General features: G+C 37.6%; 1 protein-coding gene and 1 non-coding gene across 4 annotated transcripts in view; one reads left to right on the forward strand and one right to left on the reverse strand.

Annotated features, from left to right (window-relative positions):
* Positions 1–11,357, reverse strand: part of USP25 (ubiquitin specific peptidase 25) — a 154,706-nt gene that overhangs the window by 139,050 nt on the left and 4,299 nt on the right. The gene's annotated exons all lie outside the window — the stretch shown is intronic.
* LOC114006346 (U6 spliceosomal RNA) lies at positions 423–530 on the forward strand. Its single transcript, XR_003548077.1, has one exon. It is a non-coding gene; the product is annotated as a U6 spliceosomal RNA (small nuclear RNA).

Consider the following 11,357-nt stretch of genomic DNA (forward strand, 5'->3'; position numbering starts at 1 on the left):
GAGATGGGCAGTTGAGCAAGGAGAAAAATTCTAAGTTTATGAAGAGAAGCCACTGTATTTGTGAAGTTTCCCCCTTTATTACTGGCATCTTCCAGGTGTGCTTTTCCTGTCTTTGAAAACTTCTGTCCTTTATTTTTTACAATTATTTTTATAGTTGCTGTTATTTCTGTTATGACTAAGATCCTGGTCTATTTTTCAAGGTTCGTCCATCCCATTTACCATCCATCTGTGAAAATCTTGATCCTAAACTAAAATGTCCCATTACCCTATACATGGTCCTCTTCTCCTTGAATAGTAATTTCATGCCCAAGGCGAATCCAATCTAGCCCACTACCATCACTAGATCTCCTTTTAAGAGCTGCAGAGTCCTCTTCCTTCCATGGATTTCTTATCTAATAAAGTGTGATAAAATGATAAATTCAGTGCTCACTTTGGCAGCACATATACTAAAACCGGAACAATACAGAGACAATTAGCACGGCCCCTGCGCAAGGATGACACACAAATGGTGTAAGGGTTAAGTCACTGGGCTCCTTGGTGGCTGACCACAGTTCGAGTTCCAGACCCGGTGGCGTGAAAGTCACACAGGGCACGTGTGTGCACATGCCCAAAATCTCAAGAGGAGTATGGAGGAGAAGGAACTGCAGTGGGGCCATTCCCTCTCAGGAGTGATTTCTTACTTTCTGTCTCTCTAGCAAGCACATACACCCTATGGCAAAAATCTCTCTCTAAAATAAAAAATAATCATCTTTTTGTAAAAAAAAGGTAAGTTCAATCTGTTCCCATTCTGAACCAAGAAGGGCAAGATACAATCTGCAAAGAGATCCAGTAGCTTATAAATGACACACAAATCAATAAGAAACGAAGCTAAGGCTACACACAGGCCTTCAGTAGTCCTTCCTCAATGTTGCTGCTGCTGCACAAAGGCATCTGTAAGTGACTACTATGTATAAAATACATTAATAGTACTATATGTACTGTGGCAATGAGTCATTAAAAATTTCAGTATAATTTAAAAATCAGAGGCCTTCACAGAAATTCTCTCCCATCTCAGTTGGCCCCTAACCAATGATGGGTCTTTTTAAAAATCTGTTTCAATAAAGACAAGTATAGCATATTTAACTCTAGTACATTTTTTTTTCTTTTTTCTTTATTTCTTGCTATAGGGCATGTGCACTCACCAGAGAGACAGAAAGACAGAAAGCGAGAAATCACCCCTAGGGCAGATGGCCACGCTGCAATCTCTTCTCCACCATTCTCCCCCCAGGATCTCTGACATGCACGCAAACACGCCCAGTGTGAGTTTCAAGCCGCCGAGTCTGGGATATGAACCATGGTCAACTATGTGGGAGTCCGATGACATTAACTATTATGCCATCTGCTGGTCAGTGGTACAACAACTTTTTAAGGAAGCAAAAGACAGATCAGTAGTTTAAGTCAAGGAAAGAACAACCCTTGCCGTACACCACTCTATTTTAAATACTTCCAGAATATATCTCATTTAATACAAATCTCTCCATCACCCCCTCTGTCTCACACACATGCGCACACACACACACATCCCCAAGAAATAACTCATTTTATGGCTAACAAGGATTCCACGAGGTTAATAAGTGTGGATACAGGAGTGAAAATAGGTATTCGAATTCCATAGTCCATGTCCTTTCCATGAGTTTCTAAACCCTGTAATGTCTGATATTGGAGATTAATTATTTAGTAAAAGTGTGAAACTGAAGCATCACAGACTATGACACAGGACTGTTGTTAGGCTTTCCAATACTGGGAAAGCAGGCTGGCAACTCTTAGAATGACCTTTAAAAAGAAACTTTCCGGGACCAGCAGTTGGCATAATGGCTATGTTGCTGGACTCCCATGTAGTCAAGCACGATTCGAGTCCTGGACCCTGTGGCTTAAACTCGTGCCAAGCGAGTGTGCGTGCATGTCCAACATCCTGCGAGGAGAATGGTGGAGAAAGGATTGCAGCGTGACCATCCCCCTTGGGAGGTGATCTCTTGCTTTCTATCTCTCTGCCTCTATCTTTCTGGCGAGTGCATACTCCCTATAGCAAAAACTTCTCAAAAAAAAAAAAAAGAAAAGAAAGAAAAAGAAATGAAACTTTCTAATCTTCTTAGAGGAAAAAAAAAACTTGATAGAAAATCTGAAGGTATTCTTAAGCATCAACTAGCATGTACTAAAACGTTGCTAAGCACCAGGTGATGAGCACTGCAGTCACCTGTCAATGAGAGGATGAACTCACCCAACTGTCTTCAAGGTGAGCAACCATACATATATTTTTGCAAATTCTTTCTGAGGTCACCTGGTAACACTAAACTGTGCTAGCTCATTTTCCCTTATTGTAACAAGAAGTCCTGAAAATTCACTGGCAGAGAATTTGAAGTATGTGACACATCCTTGAGGCCTGTTAAGTCCAAACTTGCCTCCAGCCAGCTTGTAAAGAGGGGGAAAGGGAGCCTTAATTCCCCTAGCCTTCTTGTCATCTTTGTTTCGTTTTGATTCTGTAATTTTGATCTTTTATTTCCCTTCAAATGTAATACTGCATGACCTCTCTGAGGAATTTTCCTATAGCATAAATCTTACCACAGCTTAAAGACCCTTCTGGATGGCAAAATCTCTAGCTCTCTAACCTTTACCTCGAAGTATTTTCTTTCCCTGGTATTGCTCTGACTCTCACGTACCAAGTACCATTCTCCCTCCAAAGCTAAAGTCTTTGCACATACAGGTGCCTCCTGTTTCAGAGTCTCCTGGAATTTACCACAAATTATAGTAATATACTATGGTTAATCACCAAAAGGTAATACTAAAGAAGGCAAAGACTATTTCCCTCATGACTCTGCTACTCGTAACCAGCACAGTGCCTGGTCCATGGGAGACCCTCAATAAATACTGACTAATAAATGAAGATAGCAGAGCCTGCAGAAGAGAACTGCAATAAGGTAACAGGGCTTGAGCTCATCCACAGGAAAGAGCATTAACTAATTATTAGAGATGGGAATGCTGGGGTCAGGATACATCACCTCTAAATATGACCATAAGAGACCAGAATATGCCACCACAAAATACACTACTTTGGCATATATCTAAGCTGACTGTTCTGAGAAACTGCATTGAACACTGAATGTTCTAAAAAGCTGCTCTTTTGAAAAAAAAAAAAAGGGGGGGATTTAGATATATAAAAGAAGCATTAATAAAAATCTCTATTAGGAGGAGATAGAAATAGTTTTTATTACCTGATCTTCTGCATAACAAGGTAACTTTTATTCACCAAATATTTCTTCCCTCACTCTCCTACAACCCATGCCTCACCATTCCCAAGAAACCCCCAGGGTGCTACATGAACTTCAATCATTTGACCCTCTTCCTGGTCTCATATTCTGTGGGACTCTCATACATACACATCTAATTAAAATAATTTTTCTCCTGTTACTCTGCCTTATTCCTTTGCCTGTAGCTCAGTCACAGAACCTAAAAGGCTAAGGGGAAAGCCACTATTTTCTTCCCTATAGGAACAAGATGCATACATAAATCAGGACCTCTTACTGGGCAAACGTTCTATACTCCTCTGCGTCCTATCTAGAATTTATTTGAAGACTTCATTCCCTAGATCTACTCTCATCAATGCTACTTGAAGATCATTATACCATACAGTATTGTTGAAATTCCCTGTAGCAAATAATCCATATAGTAATCCCATGAATGCTTCAGATACGTTGTACTTCCTAATAACACTATGTGGAATTTTTCTTCCTCTTTCTGGGTTATCAGCAATTTAGCATATAAATTATAGTCATAGATCACTACAGGTACATAAGTCTGAAGGTATTTTTATTTTACTTTACTATTTCCATTTAGGTTTAGAAATATAACAGAAATTCTGAATTTAAAAAGTCTCTTCCTATGGGTTTACAGAATCTCCAAGCTATTATACAAACTATATTAAGCGTTCCTATAATGGGGGCAAGGGAGCGGGGAATAGACCTAAGAAAACAAATATGATACTTTCTGAGAAAAAACTAAGAGCAGTGGATATATAGACAAATGCTGACTTCCATTCTTCTTCATCCCATAGATCTTATCGCTTCCTGTCACCCAACTCTTGAACTGCATCTGCATCATGTCTATTCCCCTTCGAGAATGCCTCACATCTATTAATTGGTAGATAAAAGAAATTCACAAGGAGAAATGCTAAATACAAGTCTCCTCCACCCCCCCAAAAAAAAGGCTTACACAGCAGTATAAACTAAGTTAATATAGAACTAAATACATTCTGGGGTCAAGTAAAAATCCAAGATGAGGAAACATTGATACCGGTCCCTGAGAAGTAAAAACAAGTTTTCTTTGTTTAGTCTTACCTATAAATTCACCAAGTTAAAAAAAGAAATATGCCCTAGAGTCCTAGGTATTTTCTTCAACTATAAAATGAGCTCTTACTCTCTTTAAAGGAACCTACTCACTAATCGACACTTTCTGCACACTATGACTGTGGTCCCCTTGTGAACATATTATGACAGTCTTAACTGTTCAACTAATGTAAAACAGTCATGGAAAACATGCAGTTAAAGACTGAAGAGACCTCGGTATCCTAAGAGATATTTGTCTAGAGTTCTTTACCCAGAACAAACCTGATGATAGCTGGAATTTCCTGGAGTTGGCCCAGAACTAAGAAAACATCACCACTCATCAAAGATGACATCATAAAAGCTTTTCTTAAAAAGGCCTGGATTCTTACCTCCCAGATCCTCTTGCAATCACATTCCTGACCTGTGTTTAATAGCCCCACTTGTATTTCAATCTCAGATAAAGTACTTTAAAGATTCTTGGACTTCCTCTGTGCAAACTCTCATTTCAGAAACAGGGTTACTGTGAGACAAGAAGTGTTCAGGTCTGGTCCATATGTTTGTCCCATAACAACATAAGGAACAGATGGTGGCCCAGGGATAAAACATGACACTGCAAGGCTGATCCACGTGGGAAAGTTTTGGGTTCATGAATGCCAGGCACATACGTGTCCATAATCCAGAGCTGACTGGAACTGGGAATGGATCAGGCATCAAGACCCTACTGGGCTGTGTGGATGCTCTCTTTCTTTCTCTTCACATGGAAAAATAAACAAAATAAATTAAATAAATAAATAAATTTAAAGATAAGAAAACACAGTTTCTATGGAAATGTGCATTTTTCATTTTCAGTTCCAAAACTCCAACTTCATTTAGGACACAGTTTTATATTAAAGTACTTAAATTTTGGAAAACATATAGGTAAATGAAACCTTTGAGAATCAAATCATGTACTTGAATTACAACATAAGCAGTTTAAATAAAATTTGTGTTTAACTTGTTTTGGGGGCTAATAACCAGATTTCTAATATAATTCTCTTATCCAATTAAATCTTTAAGTATCTCTAGTTTCCACTGTTAAATTTTCATAATTAACTTGTAGCCAAAAATAAACTCCCTTATACTAATAAAACAAAGTAAACACTGACACTAAGTAGAACCTTGATGCTAAAATATTACATCCTTCCTAGCAATTAGATATGTCATAACCAATTCTTCAATATGTCAAAACAATTCCATTTTTTATCATACTAATACTACACCCTGTAGACAGCAGAAAGTCCATTCATCTGGATGCAAGGCTAAGTTTATTTAACACAGCTATGCTCTCCCACCACATTCTGTCCCAACCCCATAAAAAGTGGCAGCAGGAAGTCCCTAACCTGTGGCACCTCAGCAACTCCTCTGCATCCAGTGGGCTTCCATCACCATCTCCTCAATTAGAAATGAATCTTCAAATTTGGGACTTCAAGAAGGCTTATACCAATTAATCCTTTCCTTTATTCTATGGAGTTCTTTTTATCCTTTAGGAGGCAAATACCTGTTACCAAACAATACTTATTTTACATCTTCCCTGTTCTATTTTGTTTTTGTTTTTATCCAAGTCCTGACTGGACCTGAATGGATACAACTTCCTTAAAAGTTACTTTCGTATTCTAAAAAATATTAATATGTAATCTTATATTTTTCTATGAGAATAAACTTCAAAAACAATTAGGAAGGAGAAAGTTAACCACATTTGCTAAGGTATATAATAAAACAACCATCCACTGAGCACTTATTAAAAGCATATAAGGCACTGGAAATTTCATTAAGACCTGGTTGATTAAATCATTTGCTACTGGTGGCTGAACTTGAATCTGCTTTCCCTCTCTCCTCCCTGAAGGCTGGGATGGTGCTGAAAATGAACAATCCAACTCTCTAATAGTGGGTAGTTTTTTTTTTTATACTGGGAATTGCCCCTATGTAGAAGCTATCCAGCCTCCTCTCCTTTAGTTACCTCCCCTGAGTCATCTCATTACCATACCAAAAAAAAAAAGTAAATTCCAAAGGTTTTAGGAGTTTTGCCACATGAGGAAAAATGACAAAATATTTATTATACCACAGTCTGTCACACAAAGCTACTCATAAAGAACAGCAGGCACCAACACTTTTGTCTCTTTGTCCTTGCTCACAGGCTCTTTGCCTGGAACAATACCTTGGATGTGCTTATGTGCCTTCCACAGTGCTTTCTTTTGCCTTTACCTCACTACAAGATCTTTAGGATTGCCAAATCCTTTCCTTAGTCCTACTGAGGCAGGAAGAAAGCTAGAAAGGGGGCTGCAGCATTTGCCTCTGTGGCTAGACAGAAAAACCTATCAGGGCAGAAAAGACAGACAGATTTTTAGTGGGGGAAGTCTATCTGGGTAAGCCACAGTTGATACAGCCACTGAGAGGATCTGTGACCCCGTCACATTTGATATACCCCATGGAGTGAATTGGTGGGCCCGACCACATGTGTTATAGCCCATGTGATGAGAACAATGATCAAGGGACATGACCTCGATTAAAAACATATAAACCTCACAGAACATAACTACTAAACACTCGAGCCACTCTTTCTCTCTTATGCTCAGCCCACTCCTACCTCTCGGGAGCATACTTTCACTTTTACTTAATAAACTTTCATTTCACTATTGGTATGTTTCGTTCAGTTCTTTGTCTTAAGCACCAAGAACCTGAACATCGCAGAAGCCATCCTCCACTACTTACAGGTTATTTCATTTAATTTCTAACATCATGTATATATTTCTGACTTGCACAACTACCAAACTATAGATATCTCCAATTTGGAATGAGTCGACCTACTGTTTTTTGACATTAGGATGCTGTGAAAGAAATATGCATCCAATAGTAACTATACTTCAAATTTTAAATTTTCATCTATTCCCAGGGTAGTAATATACTCTACCATACTCTTATGTGATGCTGGACAGCAACAGCAAGCTGCAGCTTACAAACACTTGATTGGAAGGACAAACAATCAATACTCTCAGTTATTGTAAGTGTTATTTTTCTTTATTCATGGTAGGGCATGTGCAAGTGAGAGAATGAGAGAGAGAGAGATGAGCACCCTCCACAAGGTCTGGTCATGCCACGATCCCCTTCTTCTAGTCCCCTAGCCTGTTGGATGCTGGGCACATACACATGTGTCTCTCAAGGTGACTAAGCTGTAGATGTACACTGCAGTTACCATGTGGGATCTGGCTTTGCCTGCCAATGCTGTGCCACAGAGTTGGCCCCACGTTTGACTTAGTATATCTTCAACTTACATCATAGATCAAGACGTAACCCCATTGGAAGTCAAGGAGTTTCTGTATAAGCTTTTCACATATTACTTTCTCAATCTGCTTAAAACTAAGAAAGAATAAATGAATGAATGGACATGAGAGTGAGTGAATATCTAAGCAGAAGTACACAACAGGCAATTGAAAGCCTGAAACTAGAGTTTATATAAAGTTATAACATTAAAATTATTTTGAATATACCAACTACCTAGTAAAAAACACATTATGACTTGGAGAACACATAGTTTCTCAAAGAGAATGGTTGCAAAGAAGATTTCAAATAAATCAAGGAATATATGCATATATACATATATTTGTAAATTCTCACAATTAAGAAGTAGCAGGATCGTTCCATGCCTTCTTGGTTAAGAAAGCCAGCTCTCATATGGCCAACTGCGCAGTTTGAATACCAGCCGCAGCAGCTGGAAAAACACAGCAGGCATGTGTGCATGTATGCCCAAAATTCCAACACAATGCAGAAATGGAGAAGAAGGGACTGCAGCATGACCACACCCCACTGGGAGTGGATTTTTCCTTTTCCCTCTCTCTCTCAGGCAAATGTACAAGCCTTCTGGCAAATTAAAAAAAAAAAAAAAAAAAAAAACGCTTTGGAAAAAAAAAAAAAAAAAAAAAAAAAAAAAAACCAGCCAAAACACAGTACAATACCATAATAGCCACCAAATTTTACCATGTTCTATAGACCATATGTAAATAGTTTAACTGTATGTACTTAAAGTTCAAACATCAAAAGTTAACAAGAACACATTCTTGCCCAACAGCTAGGCCTACTTATTCCTGCTTTCTTACTTGATAACTCTCAATTGCTTTATATTTGTAATAGCTTTCAAATTCTAAAAATTTTAGAACACCTAAAAAGATTTAAAACCTTCCCCACAACTAAGTATAATAATCCCATGGGGGGACCAGCAGATGGCCTAATGGTTACATTGCTGGACTCCCACATAGTCAACCCCTATTTGAGTCTCAGACCCAGTAGCTTAAAACTCATGCCAGGCATGTGTGTGTGTGTCCAAAATCCTGAGAGAAAAATGGAGAGAAGGGATTGTGGCAGGGCCATTCCCCCCAGCTGATTTCTCGCTTTCTGTTGCTGTCTCTGTCTCTCCAGCAAGTGAATGCGCCCTATAACAAAAATCTCAAAAATTAAAAAAAAAAAACAAAAAATGTAAACCATGGGAAGTGGCAATAATGACAATACAACTCTCACTCCTGCATAATAATCCTGTCCCATTCTGTCAGCAAAAGCAGCTATCACACTGCACAGCAGTACCTCACTCTCCAAATGCACAGGCATTCAGATACATTCTTCACCAGGCAAAATACTCAAGTTCAAATAAATATTTATTTGATACAAACTTAAAGTAAGCTATAATTGGGCCAGCAGGTGACAGGGTGGTTAAGGTGCTGGATCCCACATGGCTAACTTCTCTGTTTAAGTCCCAGACCTGGTGACTTGAAAATAATGCCGGGCATGTGTGCATGCATGTCCAAAATCTCAAGAAAAGAATGGAGAAGAGACTGAGATATAGTCATACCCCTGGGGGGTGATTTCTCATTTTTTCTCTCTTTCTCTCTCTCTCTCTCTCTGTCTCTGTCTCTTTCTAGTAAGCACATGTACCCTATGGCAAATAGCTTTGAAAGAAAAAAAAAAGTAAACTCAATTATTACTTCTTATTCACAGCAAGTACACTCTATACTAAATCATACAACCCGTTCTGTTCATCATTCTACTTTAAAGCCACTACAATAAATACAATATGTTACTAAGCTACATCAAAAAAAAAAAAAAGAAAGAAAGAAAAGAAATTATCTATACTATAAATTATGATCAAACCTTGGGGGACACAACTGTGAAGTTAGACAACAAAAAATAAGAACCCCACTCTAAAATAATAGATAACAACTGAGTACCAAGTCACAGATGTAGTATGGGTTATAATAGCAAAAATCTTTATTCCTAAAAGTTTAATAACGTATTACAAAATATCTTGAAACACATATATTAACTTCCTTAGTTGCAGTTACAAGTGCCAAGTTAGTTTCTGCAAAACGCTACCATCTGTCAAATTAAGATAATCTCATTATTCTGAATTTTTCTAGTTTTGTGGTTGTGGTTACATCTAAGTTACTGATTAGTTTTTGGGTTTAGTGCATAATAACTATGCCAGAGAACATAATAAATTTATGCCTAAGCAAGTTTCAGTACAACTATAATAAAAATACCTTAATTTGAGATGAAAATAAAAATCCCTGAGACCTGTTTCCCTTTGAAATAGTCAGTCACAACTCAGAGGCAAAGAAAAAAAAAAAAAAAAACACAACTGTAATCTCTGGTGGAATATTTATGAAGATTAGAAAAGCATGTTCAGTAAAGTTGCTGGTCCTTTGGGAGGAAAACTGAATATGGATACCTATTCAAACAACATGCAAAATAAAATTCATGTAGCATGAGACCTAAATGCCAAACACAAAACAAGAAAAAGGTTACAGGATAATGAAAATATCTTTATGAAATAGGGTAAGAGAGATCAAATAACAAAGAAAACTACACATGACTAAACTAATACTCAGAACTTTTATTCATAAAGACACCATAAAGAGAGTAAAAAGGCATCGTGAAAATAGGAAAAGATGTTTATAAAATATATAAATGGAAAAACAAAAGTAGTATCTAGACTATAAAGACCATCTTCAAAATAGAAAGAAAAAAAGTAAACAATCCAAAAAAAATAATAAAGTAAACAATCCAAAAGAAAAAAAAAATAAGAGAAACAAATGTGAATTTCACAGAAAAGAATCGCAATTATCCAATATATTAAATAATAATATATCAATAAAAAGACTAAGTTGTAGCATATTCAGAAATAACACAAAAGAAATGCTTCCTGCTCCACTCCCCAAAGGTTCACTGGAATGTGTTGATAATACACAAATTAATAATAGAAGAAAGAGGCAAACAAATTTATTTAATGCCCACATGTGTATATATGGGGACCACATAAACATGAGTTCAGAGAGAGGCTAGATGGTTATGGTTTTAAGAACCTCTTGGGGCCAGCAGGCGGAGTGGTGGTCAAGGGTTCTGCATTCCCACATGGCTGACCACGGTTTGAGTCTCAGACCTGGCAGCTAGCTAGCACTCGCTCATTCTCCCTCTCTCTCTCTCTTCCTGGTCACATTAAAATAAATAAGTAAATAAAGTTAACATAATTCTTTAAAAAAATAATAAAAAATTAAAAAAACAACCTCTTCACAGAGGCAAGGGAGAATGAATGAATAGGTCCAATATTCATAATAGTAAATTATTCTCTTAGGGAACTGGATGGAACTACCAAGTTACAGGAAGGTAAGGGGCAGAACTACTCAGGAAGAAACCAACTGACTAAATAATCTCTTGGAGCTGCACTCAGAAGAATAGATGAAAAGTCTTTCTGGGCCTGGTGACGACTTTGAGTTTCCTCCAGTGGTTAATCTTTCCTGGTTATTTAATGAGCTTCCAGGAGGGAGGATTAAGAAAACTGCATTTATTTTAGAAAGAAGTTTCTTCAGGTAGATAAGTAAAATCATGCATGCTTGGGGAGGGGGAAAAGGGGAAGAACAAGATAAGGTTAGAGGGGCCTTGACTCTGAGGCAACTTCTAAGCTCTCAGAATACTGTT

The sequence above is a fragment of the Tupaia chinensis genome, unplaced genomic scaffold, assembly GCF_000334495.1.
Source record: "Tupaia chinensis unplaced genomic scaffold, TupChi_1.0 Scaffold147185_1, whole genome shotgun sequence".
Taxonomy (NCBI): Eukaryota; Metazoa; Chordata; class Mammalia; order Scandentia; family Tupaiidae; genus Tupaia; species Tupaia belangeri.